At 43.3% G+C, this 17,123-nt stretch overlaps 1 long non-coding RNA gene across 1 annotated transcript; it reads right to left on the reverse strand.

Annotated features, from left to right (window-relative positions):
• Nucleotides 1–96: 96 nt before the first annotated feature.
• On the reverse strand, nt 97–17,027 carry LOC119232424 (uncharacterized). The gene is made up of 5 exons (XR_005122077.2): nt 16,337–17,027; nt 6,946–7,220; nt 5,182–5,312; nt 4,560–4,703; nt 97–4,303 (listed from the first exon to the last, which is right to left on the reverse strand). It is a non-coding gene; the product is annotated as an uncharacterized LOC119232424 (long non-coding RNA).
• Nucleotides 17,028–17,123: the final 96 nt, after the last annotated feature.

Consider the following 17,123-nt stretch of genomic DNA (forward strand, 5'->3'; position numbering starts at 1 on the left):
GTCACTTTTTCATCAACAAACTTTCCAAAACACATTCCTATTCCACTTTTCTTCTGTTACATATAATGGTTTCCACCCATCAGCAAAGGAGTTAGAGTTTCTGCAATTTCCTTGTTGAGACACAGCTACACTCTAATCTTGATGGACAGAGGCCACCCTTGACAGGTTATTTTTTTGTGCTTCCCTCTCCTTATGAGGCACTTGATCTCTTTTATTTTTTAATTTTCAGTTTCCATCACAGTAATGTTTAAACATAACACAAGATACACGGAACACAATAACTCCCCAAGTATCCTTTGCACAACTTCCAGGATTATGAACCAGTAAGTGTGACACATCACATCTTTTATACTATGCTGAAAGTATGAACATCAGTTTAAATATCTTAAAACTCAACTCTTACACATAAGTTCTTTGCCAACATAGAAGCTCCCCCACTTCTTTGATATTTTGCAATGAACGTATCCACAAACAGCATTGTTGGTGAAAAAGCACTGAGCCTTAGAAGGGTTGGCACACCCTTCTGCTCTTTGAGTCAACTGAGAACTCATTTAAGTGATTTCTTCCCTCCACACCATGTGGAAAGTAATCTTACAGAGAAAACACACGCAGATCAAGAACTTGTTACTCTCCTTTCCAAAATGCCATCAGAGTAAAAGATTAAATAAAAAGGTACAAAAAAATCATCATTCAGCAGAGAAATTAAAATCAAAACCACTATGAGATAGCGTGTCATACAAGGATGGCTAGACTAAAAAAATCAGATAATAACATATACTGGCGAGAAGGTAGAGAAATTGGAACCCTCATACTGCTGGCGGGAAGGGAAAATGGTGTAGTTGTTCTGGAAAGCAGTTTGGAAGTTCCTCAAAATGTCAAACATAGACTTAGGCTATAACCCAGAAATTCTACTTGTAGGTATATACTCAAGGAGTAGGAAAATATCTTTCCACACAGAAACTTGTAAATGAACTCTCCTAGCACTACTACTCACAATAGTAAAAAGTGGGAAACAATACAAACATTCATCTATTGAAGAATGGATAAATGAAATATACTGATTCCATAGAATCAATGTAACATGCTTGGCAATAAAAACTGCTAATATTGCTGTGATATGAATGAATATTCAAAACATGGTAAGTAGAGAATCCAGTGACAAATGACCACACACATCATTCTACTGGTGACATATCCAGAATATGGAAACCCAGAAAGACAGAGTAGATTAGCGGTTGCATGCAGTGGGGAGATGAGAAAAAAGAAGGGTGACAACTCGTTTACTGGGTTTCTTTCCGTTTTCACGAAAATGATTTAAAATTGACCATGGTGATGGTTATATGTGTCTGTGAATATACTAAAAGTTATGGAATTATATACTTTATGGATGAAACATATGGGATGTGCACTCTATTTCAATAAAACCATTAACAATCATTTAAAAAGTTTAAGCCCTTGCTGACAAGAAGAGAGAAGCTACAACAATGATGTCATTACATTTTGGAAGATGGAAACCCATGAGGAGTGGTAATTAACCAGCAGAGATGGCAAACCAATTCAAACCACATAACCCCAGGAAATGAATGACTTCTTTTTTGGAGACACCAGATAATTAGGATTTACATGCTGAAAACATGTTGAATTTTTTCTTTTTTACAGTGTGTATCATTAAATATTTTTAATGGGGGGGGGCACTAGTTTTTTCCAGTACTTTCTGAAACCCTGTTGCAATGTCAGCATGCCTTATATGTACAAAAGGTCCCAAGTTTCTCGCCTGAGACAGAACCTGAGACAACAGCTTTAGAGGTGGCACTGCACACCTCAGGGACCTGGGTAGGGAGGTGATGCGAGCTGTTGGTATAAACTGCAGAAATCTCAAAGGATAGGTAACATTCAGAACAATAATATAAAGAACATATTTGACAAATGTGTTGAAAAGGGACATGGTTGGTAAACAATTACTCTTTATTCAGACTGACCAACTGAGAGGCTGGCAGGCCTCTCAGCCCCTAGCAAGTCTTCATTCTGTCTGGGCTCTCCGGCCTTCTCTGCTTCTGTCTCGGTTTCTGTTTGTTCTCGGATTCTAGGCTTCTGCTGGCGTCCCCGTGACGCCGCCCTTAAAAATCCCAGTCTCGGCCCAGGTGAATCCCATCTACCTATGCCCACCCCCTACTCCAGGTGCCTGCCATCAGGCATGCATTCAGGACCTCAAGGATCCATCATCTATCCCGATGGCAGGAGGGCAGAAAAACCTGACACTTTTTTCCTTACCCTACAGTCCACCCCCTCAGGGTTTTCTGCCATCCAGTCTTCATATATACAATTTTCTTAGCAAACATAAACAATGCAGCCATGGCCCACAAAAGCAAATACATCACAATATAACAACAAAATACAACAGAACACAAATAAGTCCAGGCAGGGCCCCAACCTAGTGCAAAAGACAATTATTGGTACCAGCAGTTGAGCCACCACATCTGCTGCCGAAGGCACTGCTCATACGAGGGAGGGGAACCACTCACGGCATCTACTGTAACACGCCAGGCGCCGTCAGGCTTCCTGGCCTTCTCTGGCTGTAGTCTCGGCTACAAGCCACACACCGCATCCACCCCCAGGATGCACTCGCTCTCTGAATGACGATTCTATTCTGTTGGGGGTAATCGCCAACCCTCAGGGTTTCTGTCTGCTGTCGCTCCAACATTCAGCTTTCATAGCCACCAATGCGACTCGCAGACCCCTGCACTCAGGCCAACCCACTGCACAAGCACATGGGCCGGGGATCCAAACTCTACATTCGGCTTGGGCTCCACCCCAAGCCACGTTCCCCACCTGTCCCCCAAGGACGGGTTCCTCAGCTCCTCACCCTCTCTCGACAACAAGCAGGGCATCACCCACAGGTGATTTTACGAGACTCACAGGTCCTCAGCATACTTAGGCTGCTTAACAGCCGCTCAATGCTTCCCTAACTGAGCATCGGCACCAGCTTTTGCCTTCTCAGTTGGCTTTTCTCCTCTGCCTGGCTGCTGGGCATACACAGGCTGCTTTTGGCCATCAGGCCCACTGGCCACCCCCAGATTCTTAAAAAGAAAACATAACCTGCCAAGGGCCTCCGCCTTCTGGCGGGATTGTCAGTCCAAGTTCATCAGTCCGAGTCCAACATCCAAGTCCATTGGGCCAAGTTCATTGGCCTCTCCCTGAATCAGCACTGGCGAGCTCCGAGTCATGGTCCTCTCTTTGCCAATGATTCTGGCTGCCTCGGGGTTCGTGGCTGGTCTTCTCGGGCCGCTCCTCCACACAAGGTCTCATCCTGCAGCTCCTGGGCCTCGTCCATCTCCTGTGCCACCATGACGCCTCCAGCGTCGTCACCGGGAAACAGTGTTATTACTTAGTCCCTCCAGGTCTTCGGAGGGCTCCATACCCGTCTGCATGGATCATCTTGCCTACTTACGCCAATTATAAAGGCAGGACAGGGCACTGAGCAGCTTTTCTAGGATCCACCAGATCGGGTAAAGGAGGAGTCAGAGTTCTTAATGGTTTTTTGCAGGTCATTTATTGGAATTACCGGTACACAACAGGCAGGGGTGCTGGGTGGCGGGGAGGCTGGCAGGCCCCTCCCAGCCCCTAGAAAGTCTTCACTCTGTCTGGGCTCTCCGGCCTTCTCTGCTTCTCTTGGGCTTCTGTTTGTTCTCGGCTTCTTGGCTTCTGCTGGTGTCCCCGTGTAGCCACCCTTAGAAGCCCACTCTCACCCCAGGTGAATCCCATCTACCTATGCCCACACCCTATTTCAGGTGCCCTCCATCAGGCATGACATCAGGACCGCAAGGCTCCATCATCTATCCTGAGGGCGGGAGGGCAGAAAAGCCTGACATTTATCCTTACCCCACACACATGATTTTTAAAGAATATATTTGATGTACCATTTTTATAAGACCTTTCTCACTTGTTCCTCTTTTGGTGGCATTTATCTTGTTCAAACTTTAAAGAAAGTTTTCATTTTCTAAGTCCCACTAACGTAGGAACAGTCAGGACCAATGTGGTCTAAAAAAAAAAATAAGAGAACACACCAGACATGCAAACTTATGTGGGAAAGATTTTTCTGAACAGATTCCTCTTTTCCTCCTTCGATCAAGGTGGGGAATGAAAGAAGGGCTGTGCTTGACATGTAGCTTTCTTCTGGTAGAATCTGGTAAAGCTGTGGCCTCAAAGGGCAGCTCAGAAAGAATCTGTCATTACTGATAAGCCCTCCCAAGTGGGAGGGAAATGATTAGATGGCTGTGGCCAAGACTGATTTGTCAGACTCAGGCTGAGGATACAGGGAAGCAAACAAAGAAAATGACAGAGAGCAGGTGATAGTCTAAATACAAAGTTGCAAGACTTACAACCATAAAATGATGACCAAGCATGGGAGGATGAAATCGATCCATTTATACCATTATCATGACAGTGTTTTAAAAACTACAAAGGGCCTCCATGATGGTGCAAGGGATTAAGATGCAACCTATGACGCTCTCCCCAGTCAAGGCAGCACAAGTTCAATCCCCGGGCAAGGGGCTACTCACCTGGTACAGCAAAGCTCTCCTGACTCTGCTGTTCCCCTCTGCAGTGTATTTCAGTCAATCGGCCTGTTCTTTTCTGCACTCTGTCTCTGGTGGATCAACCTCCCCTCCCTGCCCGCCAGCCACCTCTGGCCTGTAGGCAAGTTCCTGTATGCGTAAATAAATAAATCTTTTTTAAAAAACCCATAGAGATCTTAGAACTTGGAGGAAAAGGCACAGCGTAGATGGGAAAATAGAAAACATTTTATGAAAGGTGCAACTAGACATGTGACTCAAAAAAAAGTAAAACCATTCCTGCACAGATTGCTTTGTAGACTTGTGCTCATTAGAAGTTATGCTAAAGGGAAGCCTGCCCCCGAAATCAGAAGAGTTTGGTCTGCAAGTACAAAACAGCACAACTGAATTTTATGTTGGTAAAATAAAGACTTAATAATTATCAAGAGAGGGAGGGGAATTGGTTGAGAGAAGAAAGAGGGAGCAGCAGGGTGAGACACTGTGTGGCTGGAAGGGAGGAGAATGAAAACACTTAGGGGCCGAACAGCCCTAAAGGGATTTTGGCAAAAGAAAATTTCTAAAAGATTTTTAAATTATTTATCATGATTTCAGGGGTATCCTATATCCTTACCTCCCTCATTGTCTTCCTTTCTGATCACTGGTACTGCCCTCTCATCCTATCAATAATGTGTGAACAGGGATTCTTATGAGAAGAGATGAGGAGGACAGGGATGCTGTTCGTTATAGTTCTGGTTTCATACACTGAAAAACACATGAAGGAAGTAGTAGTTTAGGACAGAATAGATCTTGGGGCTGTAAATCCTGGGCATATCAGACTTTCAAAGATTATGTGAGGTCAAGGGCCTCAGATAATATCTGGGTAACAGGGAATAAATAATTTGAAGGGATGAAGGTGAACTCTATGCTTGGGATATTCTCTGTGTCCTTCATGAGGGCATGAGTTTGGGTTTCAGGACTTGTGTACAGGGAGAGGATGGGGTGAGTTCAGTGCTCCATGACATTTCTCTTTGGCTTCTGAAAAGTAATTATTCCATTATAGGGAGACAGACAGTGGCATTCTTAGTGTGATCCTGGGGTCCTTTAGTAGATTCTGTGCAGATATTTTGTATGGTAGAGTCTTGATACTTTAATGGAAAGAATAAAATCTTTCAGGCCTTCCAAAGTGAGAAAATCCTTTAAAAGTCCAGAAGAAAGTGCCATAAACTATATTTTCATCTGCTCCTTTACCATAAATATTTATGGGGTGGGTTTCTCTAGCATAATATAGTCAGAGATCTCCCTTGTTGCCTCCAAAATGCCGGGGAATGGATGTGTGTGGGGGAGTAGGACTTGAGGTTCGTGATAGAGAAAAATCTTCTCCTTGAGCTTCCTAGTGAAGAATAAATGTCATCGACTCCTGAGAGCCCTTCTCTCCTTTAGGAAATATGTGAGTTAGGCCAAGTTCCTTACTTCTTACCTTACCCTAATAGAATGGAGAACAGTTAATCCTCTCCCTTTACTTTACCCTAATAAAGCAGTATGGAACGTGCATCACTGAAAAGGATCAGAGGTGTACGTTTCTTTTCTGACAAATAGCAGCATACTTTCATTTAGAAAATGTGGCTGATTCCAGAGTATCTGACAGGTGGGTTGTCACTGAGAAGTTGCGTATGAATAAGTTCTGCTGTTGAGAAACTGGGTTTGTGGGGGCAGAATCTAGAGCATAGTTGGGTGCTGGGTGCAAAATCTGTGATGTGTGGTGTGTTACGTTTGCGAAAGGTACATTTTGAGTTCCACAGCAAGGTCTCCATGCTTGTGAAAATCTCTCAATGGGAATGAATGTGAAGAGATCTTCCTTGGGGAATATCTTCAGGATGTCTAGTTTGATGGCAATATTGCAAGGTCAGGTGATCACGTGGCCATCGCTTGTAGAGATTTTCAACAGAGTCACTCAGAACGTAGGGGAAATGAATCAAAGAATAAGGAAACTATAATAGTGGAGTAAGTGGGAAAGGATGAAAATCAGAGGGCAAGAATGACACCATCATCCCTACTCATGACTCCACACTGGGCACTCACTCCATCCAACTCTACCTGACTTAGATCCTGCTGCTGTAGACTATTCAGGGCTTTGTGGAACACAGTAATATATCCCAGAATAAGAAAGTGTGAGAAAGTCTTGAGTGTGAAGATAACATGTACAGGTATTTGCCAAGGAGCTTGCTTCCCTCTTTGGGTCCTGTACTAAAGCCATGCTACACCTTACACCAATGGAACAGTAATTTAGGGTATATTCATAATCTACTGCTGTGGAATGAATACCTCAAAATTTAGTGTCTTAAAAGAAATATTTTTATCTCAGTTTTTTTGGGTCAGGAATCCAGGCAAAGCTTACCTGGGTTCTCAGCTTTAGGGTCTCTTACAAGGCTGTCAAGATGTCGGCTGGGTCTTGGGTCTCATCTGCAGTTTTGAATGGGGAAGGATCAAGGATCCACTTCTGTGATCACTCTTGTCGTTGTTGGAAGGGTTCATTTCCTCAAGGCATAATGGACTGAGACCCTCAAATCCTTGTTTTCCATTGGCCAGAGTGAGCTACAGACCAGAGTTCCATGTCCATGTCAGATGGGTCACTCCAATATGGTAGCTTGCTTCCGGAAAGCTGGGAGTCTGCTAGCAAGACAGAAGTTACAATCTTTAGTAATGGATAAATGAAATGACACCCATCTCCTTCCCCTTATTTTAGAACTAAATCATGAACTCGACCTACACTAAAGGTTATTTCCATGAGGTGGTGAATATTTGTATTAAAGGGTGGGGATTATTGAAACTTTGATGTCTTCCTAACGCAAGGCTTTTTTTAGGTCCCTCCATTCAATACACAGGAGTAAAAGTAGAGTTAAGGTGACAAGCAGATCCTTTGTTTTACCCATATCCCTGTCATCAAGTGAAAACTCTTTGGGGCTGCATGGAGGTGCAGCTGGTAAGAAAAACATCAAAAAGTATGTAGCATCCAAAGGAGAGAAAAGTGGCATGGAGTTAAAGGCAGTGGGGAGTCACCAAGAATGGTAATGAGAAAGAACTCTGAGCATGACCTGACTCACCACTGCCAGTAGTCACAAATATTTGGAAGAAAAGCTCCCCACAAAATGACTGATCCTGGCTCCACAACAGACTCTTCACTCTCTCCTAAATCTAGACGACAGACCTCAAGAAGCTCCTGTACAGACAACTGGACATAAAAAGGAAACAAATCTATGGCTACAAAGGCTTAATTTCTGCTCTAGTTAATATATTTCATATAGATCATTCATCAATTCAAAGTTAATTCTCACAACTTGGATTTTATAGTAAATCAGTCAACCACAGATAGAAAAGGCAGAACTAGGAAACTCAGAGTATGTAACCCACTTTCAGGAGGTTTTCCATATACCTGAGGACTTGTAACCAAGACAGATATGGTAGTATAAATGGGATAAGATACTGAGCCGGGGTCAGTATATTCAGAGCAAGAATGATTCAGAGCTAATTCAGATACTGAATGTGCATCCTGAGAACATCTAGGAAGTCAACTGTCGAAATCAGGTAGCAGCACCAGCCTAGACTTATCCCAAACATTTTCGTCCTTCTAGGAATATTTTCCTTTCTCCCAGAGTCCTGCTTTTTCCATGAAAAAACAGAACTGTCATGTAAAGCAGGAAAGTGTACTGATAAAGAATTATTAGAATCATTAAGTTCATTTTCTGCAAAAACAAGTACCTCATGCTCAAAAGTCATGGGTCATAGTGTACAGTGCTCTGCAATTTTGTGGCAAGGGCCCACACATAGGATGTAATGGGAATGGGCTACCTGAATGTATACAACTGCAAACTCACACTCTGATCCTAATGTCAGTCAGGCAAGAACTGACTGTTACCTGGATGCAGACTAGGTAAGTACACCCCAGATGCCAGTGTCACACATTGTGGATTTCTCCATTGCCTAAGGGTATCAGATTTCATGAGGCAGTTTTCAAAGAGCTAATAATGAGATTTTTAGCCTAACCCACAACTGCAAAAGAGGGGCACAGGCAATGGTAACTGGCTACTCCTTTTGAGACTTTTCTTCTAGAACGTTATTGACCCTGAATCAAAGTAAAAATTAGGCTGCTAGTTTCCTGAGGTCAAAAGGACACATTTGGTCTTTATTAGGGAGGCCAAGTAGCAGTTCACAGACTTGTAGAAGTTGTCCCCTTAACTATCCCATTAGACTTGGCTTCTTGTCCTTCTTTCACGTAGGTGAGATACAGGGAAAGAATTGATCACTGTAAGATTAGCAGGTGCTTCACTCTGGGAGGGGGTTGGGGTAACAACGACAAGAATGGGATTGGGGGCGGAGCAACATGGAGGCGAGGAGACGCTGCGAGTAAGATCTCCCATTAAAAAAAGTTAATAGGTAGGAAAAGCGGCAGGTCCCAGTGAGAACTGGGACACGGAAGATAAACGGGTGACTCCAGCAAACTACCCGAAGAAGAAAGTTGCCATAAAAGAGGACTAGAAGGAAGGAAAGCGTAGAACCCTGCTCCCCTCCCCCACCCACAGAGTCCGCACTCTCCGACTGGCAGAGAGGAGGAAAACAACAAACCAAAACGGCCAACAAGAACAAACGACGCAGCAAGCGGGACTGTGCGTGGAAAGGAACTATTGCAGCCACCACACCCTGTGAACGGGAGCTGTGGAGAACCCTGCAGGATCCGCTGCGGCGGTGAGCAAGGGCTCTGGGCGCCATTAGAGAAGAACAAAGACCCCGAGAGACGTGCACACAGCCCGGGCTGCCGGTAAGCTTGCGCGGAAAAACGGCGCGCTTGGCGGCGCGCTTGAAAAGCAAGTGCAGACCGGGATCGCTGCTGCCCAGGTCCCCGCGCCTGCAGCCTAGGCTTGCGGGGAGACGCGCGGAGGCCCTCACGGGGGTGAAAGTCCCTCCCTGAGTGAGCAGGAACCAGGCGCCCAGGCACGGGAGCGGGGTGCAAAAGGCGCCATTCCCGTGCCACTGAACTGGGCTACAGCCCGCGTCCTGGACCTGAGGGCTTTGGAACTGAGACCGGGGGCACGAAATTTGGGGCGTGGGTTCTCCACAACGGTGGGGCATAAGGCAGACACAGCACCCCAAAGCTGTTGAGGTTTACCCTACCATTCCCACTCTGTTCCCTGTCCCATGGGGTGGGGGAGGCGAAAAACAGCCCCCCAAGGACAATAGGAGAGATCTCTGGCGCCACCTAGTGACCAGAAAAAAAAAGTCACTAACACCCCATAGAACAGGATTTCTTAAGACTGCTTGAAAAGGGCAGAAGGCTTCTGCAGTGGCCAGCCGGGAAGTTAGCCCACGCCAGGCCCCTTCCGACCAGCAGTCTGAGCCCACAGAGGGAGCAGGCACCCACGTCCGGGGCAGACCGGGGGCGCAGAAGAGTGTGCCTGAAACCGGAGGCGCGGGGACTGCATCCCGCTTCGCCATTTTAGAACAGGGACATTTCTTCAGTAAAAACTGCCTAAAACCAGCAGAAAGCTGCCCCAGAAGCCAGAGATGGCTCCTGGAGGAGCCAGAGGGGAGCGGAGAAGTTCACCCAAGATGCCACCCAGTCCGAGCAACACAGTGTCCCAATGCATACAACAAATTAGAAAACAGACAGTAGGGAGTAGAAGAACCACACGCAACCTAACAACTCCTCAGGAAAGAAGCACACCACAAAAAGAAAACCACTCCCCAGATTGCAACGACAGCAACTTGGAAGAACTTCTGAGCCTTCCAGAAAGAGAATTTAAAATTGCCATGATTAAAAAAGTGATAGATCAGAAGAAGGAAATTGAGTCCCTAAAGAGGGAAAACAATGGTCAGAAGAATGAAATTGAGTCCCTAAAGAGGGAAGTAAAAGAAATGCAGGAGATCAAAGAATTAATGGAGGAACTAAAGAACTCTGGGAAAAGCAATGAAAGCAGGATAGATGAAATGGAAGAACTAATAAGTACTCTTGAAGACACAGAAATAAAAAGAACCAAAACAGAAAAGGAAAGAGAAGTACGAAGGAAAAAGAATGAAGAAAGACTTCGGGAATTATCTGACTCCATGAGGAAAGGAAATATAAGAGTTATAGGAATTCCAGAAGGAGAGGAGAGAGATGTAGGAACAGAGAAAATATTCCAGGAGATAATTGAAGAGAACTTCCCAAATGCGAAGAACAAGCTGAAAACTGATATACAAGAAGCAAGAACACCAAACTTCCACGACGAAAGGAAAAACACAGAAAGACACATAATAGTAAAGCTCCCAAGAATCCAGGACAAGGAAAAAATAATGAAGCTGACAAGAGGGAAGAGACAGATAACATTCAAAGGAAAACCAATCAGGCTGACATCAGACTTCTCTGAAGAAACACTACGGGCAAGGAGAGAGTGGAGGGACATAGTCAACAGACTCCAAGAAAACAGATGCCAACCAAGAATACTCTATCCCGCAAAGCTCTCTTTCCTCCATGAAGAAAGAATATGGACCTTCCCAGACAAACAGAAACTCCGGAATTTCATTAAGACTAAACCCCTACTCCAAAAAATACTACAAGGAATCCTAAAGCCAGAACCTCAGAGGGACGAATAACAACGAAAGAAGACCCAAAAAAAAAAAAAAAGTTATTAAAAGAATAAATAAATAAAATCAAAGGAAAGACAAACACAATGGCAAATACCAATGCTAACATATCAATATTAACTCTAAATGTAAATGGACTAAACTCTTCAATAAAAAGACACAGAGTTGCAGCCTGGATTAAGAAACAAAACCCAACCTTTTGCTGTCTCCAGGAAACACATTTAGCTACAAAAGATAAAAATAGGCTCAAAGTCAAAGGATGGAAAACAATCCTACAAGCAAATGGGCCAAAAAGAAAGCAGGAACAGCTATACTTATATCAGATAAAACAGACTTCAAACTCAAAAAATAAAAAGAGACCCCAATGGTCACTACATTATGATCAAGGGGACAATACTTCAAGAAGAAATAACACTCATTAACATATACTCACCAAACGAAAGAGCACCAAAATATATCAGACAATTGTTGTCCTCTCTGAAAACAGACATCAGAGAAAACACATACGTAGTGGGAGACTTCAACACACCACTATCAACAATGGATAGATCAACAAGACAAAAAATAAGTAAAGAAACTAAAGCTCTAAATAAGGACCTAGAGCATGTGGGCTTAACAGACATCTATAGAACACTAAACCCCAAAAAAACGGAGTACACATTTTTCTCAAGCGCACATGGATCATTCTCCAGGATCGATCACATACTGGGGCACAAGACAAACATCAACAGATACACCAAGACTGAAATCATACCAACCATCTTTTCTGACCACGAAGGCATCAAACTAGAAATAAACCATAAAAAGAAGGCAAGGAACTATCCTACCTCATGGAGATTAAAAACCACACTACTGGAAGACAACTGGACTAACGAGGAGATCAAAGAAGAAATTAAAAAATTCTTTGAATTGAATGACAAGGAGGACACCAATATCCTAAATGTATGGGATGCAGCAAAAGCAGTAATAAGAGGAAAATATATAGCAATAGAAGCTCACATCAAAAAACAAGAAAGAACTCAAAGAAACAACCTAATCTCGAAGCTCAAAGATCTAGAAAAAGAACAACAAAAAAACCCCAAAACCAGTAGAAGAAAAGAAATAATAAAAACCAAAGCAGAAATAAATGAAATTGAAACTAAAAAAACAATCCAAAAGATCAATGAAACCAAGAGCTGGTTCTTTGAAAAAATAAATAAAATAGACAAACCCCTAGCCAGGCTCACAAAGGAAAAAAGGGAGAAAGCACAAATACACAGGATCATAAATGAAAGAGGAGAAATCACAACGGACACAGCAGAAATCAAAAGAATAATCAGTAACTACTATGAACAGTTATATGGAAACAAGTTCAACAATCTAGAGGAGATGGACAAATTCCTACAACTCTACAATCACCCAAAGCTAGATAAAGAAGAAATAGAACACCTAAACAGACCAATTACAATTAGCGAAATTGAAATGGTAATCAAAAACCTCCCCAAAAACAAAAGCCCAAGACCTGATGGATTTACAAATGAATTCTACCAAACATTCAGAGACGAATTAGTGCCAATCCTTCACAAACTCTTCCAAAAAATTGAGAAGGAAGGGACAATACCAAACACGTTCTATGAAGCCAATATTATACTAATACCAAAACTGAATAAGGACAACACAAAAAAGGAAAACTACAGGCCAATCTCCCTAATGAACACTGATGCAAAAATCCTCAATAAAATTTTAGCTATCAGAATCCAACAATGTATCCATAAGATAATTCACCACGACCAAGTTGGATTCATTCCAGGGACACAAGGATGGTTTAACATCCGAAAATCAATCAACGTTATCCAACACATCAACAAAAAGAAATATAAAAACCATATGATAATATCAATACATGCTGAGAAAGCTTTCGACAAAGTGCAACACCCATTCATGATAAAAGCCCTTGAAATTCTTGGGATACAAGGAACATACCTCAACATCATAAAGGCCATCTATGACAAGCCAACAGCCAGTATCATTCTCAATGGTGAAAAGCTGAAAGCAATTCCATTAAGATCTGGAACAAGACAAGGATGTCCACTCTCACCACTGCTTTTCAATATAATACTGGAAGTCCTAGCCAGAGCAATAAGATAAGAGAAAGACATCCAAGGAATCCAAATAGGAAAAGAAGAAGTCAAACTATCACTATTTGCAGATGATATGATAATATACATAGAGAACCCCAAAATCTCCACAGAAAAACTAATTCAACTCATCAATCAATTCAGTAAAGTGGCAGGATACAAAATCAACACGCAAAAGTCAGTAGCCTTCCTATACACAAACAACAAATCTGAAGAAGAAGAAATCAAAAAAACCATCCCTTTTATTATCGAAACAAAAAAAATCAAATATTTGGGAATAAATCTAACAAAAGAGGTAAAGGACCTATACAAAGAAAACTATAAAACACTGTTAAAAGAAATAGAAGAAGACACAATGAAATGGAAAGACATCCCCTGCTCATGGATTGGAAGAATAAACATTATTAAAATGGCCATCCTACCAAAAGCAATATACAGATTCAATGCTATTCCAATCAAAATCTCAATGGCATTCTTCAAAGAAATAGAACAATTATTGATGAAATTCATATGGAATCACCAAAAACCCCGAACAGCCAAAGCTCTACTGAAAAAAAAAGGGAATGGAGGCATCACACTCCCAGACTTCAAACTATACTACAAAGCCATAATCATCAAAACTGCATGGTATTGGAACAAGAACAGACACACAGACCAATGGAATCGAATAGAAAATCCAGAAATAAACCCAAAGATTTATGGTCAACTAATCTTTGACAAAGGAGCAAAGACTATGCATTGGAGCAAAGAAAGTTTGTTCAATAAATGGTGCTGGGAAAACTGGGTCGCTACATGCAAAAGAATGAAGCTTGACCACTACCTCACACCATACACAAAAATCAACTCAAAATGGATTAAACAACTAGACATAAGACCTGAAACCATAAAATACATAGAAGGAAATATAGGCGAAACACTACGGGATTTGCACATCAAAGATATCTTTACAGACACATCACGCAAAGCAGTGATAGTGAAGGCACAGATAAACAGCTGGGACTACATCAAATTAAAGAGCTTCTGCACAGCAAAAGAGACAATAACCAAAACAAAGAGAAACCCCACCAACTGGGAGAACATTTTTGCACCCAACACTAATGATAAAGGACTGATCACAAAAATCTGCAAAGAGCTGATGAGACTCAACAACAACAAAGAAAATAATCCAGTCAAAAAATGGGCCGAAGAGCTAAAAAGAAACTTCTCTGAAGAGGAAATGCAAATGTCCAACAGGCATATGAAAAAATGTTCAACATCACTTGTCATCAGGGAAATGCAAATCAAAACTACCATGAGATACCATCTTACACCAGTGAGAATGGCACATATTAAAAAAACTAGCAACAACAAATGTTGGCGAGGGTGTGGAGAAAAAGGAACTCTCCTGCACTGTTGGTGGGAGTGCAAACTGGTCCATCCACTGTGGAGAGCTGTGTGGAGATTTCTGGACCTACTAAACATAGAGCTTCCATATGATCCAGCAATTCCACTCCTAGGTATTTACCCAAAGGACACAGAAACATCAATTCCAAAGAGCACCTGCACCCCTATGTTTATAGCAGCACTGTTTACAATAGCTAAGCTTTGGAAACAACCCAAATGCCCAAAAATAGATGACTGGATCAAGAAGATGTGGTACATATATAGCATGGAATATTACTCAGCATTCAAAAAAGATAAACACATGTAATTTGCAGCAACATGGATGGCGCTGGAAGGGATCATGCTCAGCGAAATAATCCAAAAAGAAAAAGAAAAATACCGGATGGTCTCACTCATAGTAGGAATCTAGAAAACTTAAATAAGGGACCAGGAAAATGAATATAAGAAAGTGAAAATCAAAATCAACAAAAATCTATGAACCAGAGACACTTTTTGGGGGGTGGGGGGCGGGAGGGGAAGGATTGGGGTCAGAATGGGGCGTTTGCAATTGTATGGGGGAATATAAAAATAAAATTTATTATAAAAAAAAAAAAAAAAAAACAACGACAAGAATGGGTATTTTTCCTCTGTGGAATTCTGGCCTTGCTTTAGGCAAACTTCATCTGAAGCAGTGTAAGTTATCAAGCTATATTGCTGTTTCTACTCCCTGCCAATGGGGCTTCAGAAGGAATGAAAGTAAATTTTCCTCTTTTCTTTAATAGGATATTCTGGGCTTTTGGTACCATGGGGTTATTAATGGCTTTCACATTCGCTGAACCCCAAGAAATTGTGAGGTACAGTTCTACCCTGAATCCCAAGTGGGAGAATATTTAGCTGGATGAATATTTAGCAGAGAGTCACAAGGGGCAAGAGGCTATGCAGTCACTGGTCTTTTAATGTACCCAATGGGCATGGGTAGTGAACATCGCATGATGTCCAGCCATAATGGACTCAGTAACAGAGGCTCTTTCTCTCTGTCTGCATATTTGGATGGCGTTGAAGACTGAACTAAATAGAACAAGGCGCCCAGTAGTGGCTATTATTGGCTATCTTTTTACCCTTTCAAAATGGGGGTTCTGAGCCTCTTTTAATCTTCCCAATGCTTTCCGCTCACTAGGTTTCTTTATTTCTCTTGTAGAAGGGTGACCTGAACAAGAGAGAAGGTTATAGATACATTTAGTGTCCTTGCATGGAAGAGGAAGCCAGGGATGGAAAGTTCCCTTACATTGTGTGTAATATTTGGAGAACAGCATATGCAATGGTCTTAATCGTGAAAGAGATTTTTTTCTCAGGTATCTGAGAAAATCTGGTACTAAAGGTGGTATCAAGTAGAGGGTTCACTATTAGGGTTCAGGGTTCATGTTGGGTTCAGCTGATGCCATCATGATTCAGTTTCTCTCTACTTCCTGGCTCTAAGATCTGGGCTGACTTCATTGTAAGATGTTCTGTCTGGTCGATTCATAGCCTGATCCCCCAAGGCGCAGATGCAGCTAAAACACGTGTCCCTCCCACTAAAAGACCCCTCTTGTCTTACAATCTAAAGTTCAGTCACATGCCCATTCCTAATTTGGCCCATTCCTGCCCAAATTAATTATATGATATTTTTCTGTCACATCTGAGTCACATACTTACTCTTCTCAGGGGAGTGTTGGGGAACGAGGACCACTGCGCAGGGACTGAGAATGGGGTAACAGTGCGCTCAAGGACGACGGAGGGACTATTTCCAGAAGCCGAATGAACGCTTGCTCCCATTTCTGGCTCGCGTCCAGAATCAGGCTGTTGACCGAAGCTTAGAGCTGTAGGAAACACCCATCCGGGGGAGGGCTCCGCAGGGGACAGCGGTGGGAGGGCACCCAGGACGGACATGGGAGAGCGAGCAATTGCTCAGAGGCTCCCCCATGCATGTCAGGCTCTCTCAGGCACCTGCCCCGAGGCAGAGAGTCCGGCTGTTAGTTTCTTGTTCAATTCCCTTTTTCCGCGGACCAGTTCGACGCCACAGCTTCGTCACACTCCTTCTATTCATTTGAACACATGAGTCCTGGACAACCAGAGGGACGGAGACGGCACGTGGGGCTGCCTCATCGAAGCGACTGGAAAACAACAGCAAAACCCAAACCACAGAGGGGCCTCCGGTCCTTTCTCTTTCTTCCCGTTGCACGGAAAAGTCTCCTCGGCTGCGGTGCCCAGCGCTCCCGCGCCGCCTCCGTCCTTGCTTCGCAGACCCCAGACTCTGGACACCGCCTTGCAGTGTAGCGCCGCCATTTACCTTCCGTGAGGCCCAGGCCCAGGGCCCTGAGCCCGGCGCGCAGCAGGCGCTGCGAGGAGCCGGGAGCAACGGAAGGAGGCGCAGGCGAGGCCCCGCCCAGCGCGCCCGGGGCGGGGTCACCGGGGGCGGGGTCACCGGGGCGGGGCCTGACGC

This window comes from Talpa occidentalis, unplaced genomic scaffold (genome assembly GCF_014898055.3).
Source record: "Talpa occidentalis isolate TD23 unplaced genomic scaffold, MPIMG_talOcc4v2.1 talOcc4.7, whole genome shotgun sequence".
Lineage (NCBI taxonomy): Eukaryota > Metazoa > Chordata > Mammalia > Eulipotyphla > Talpidae > Talpa > Talpa occidentalis.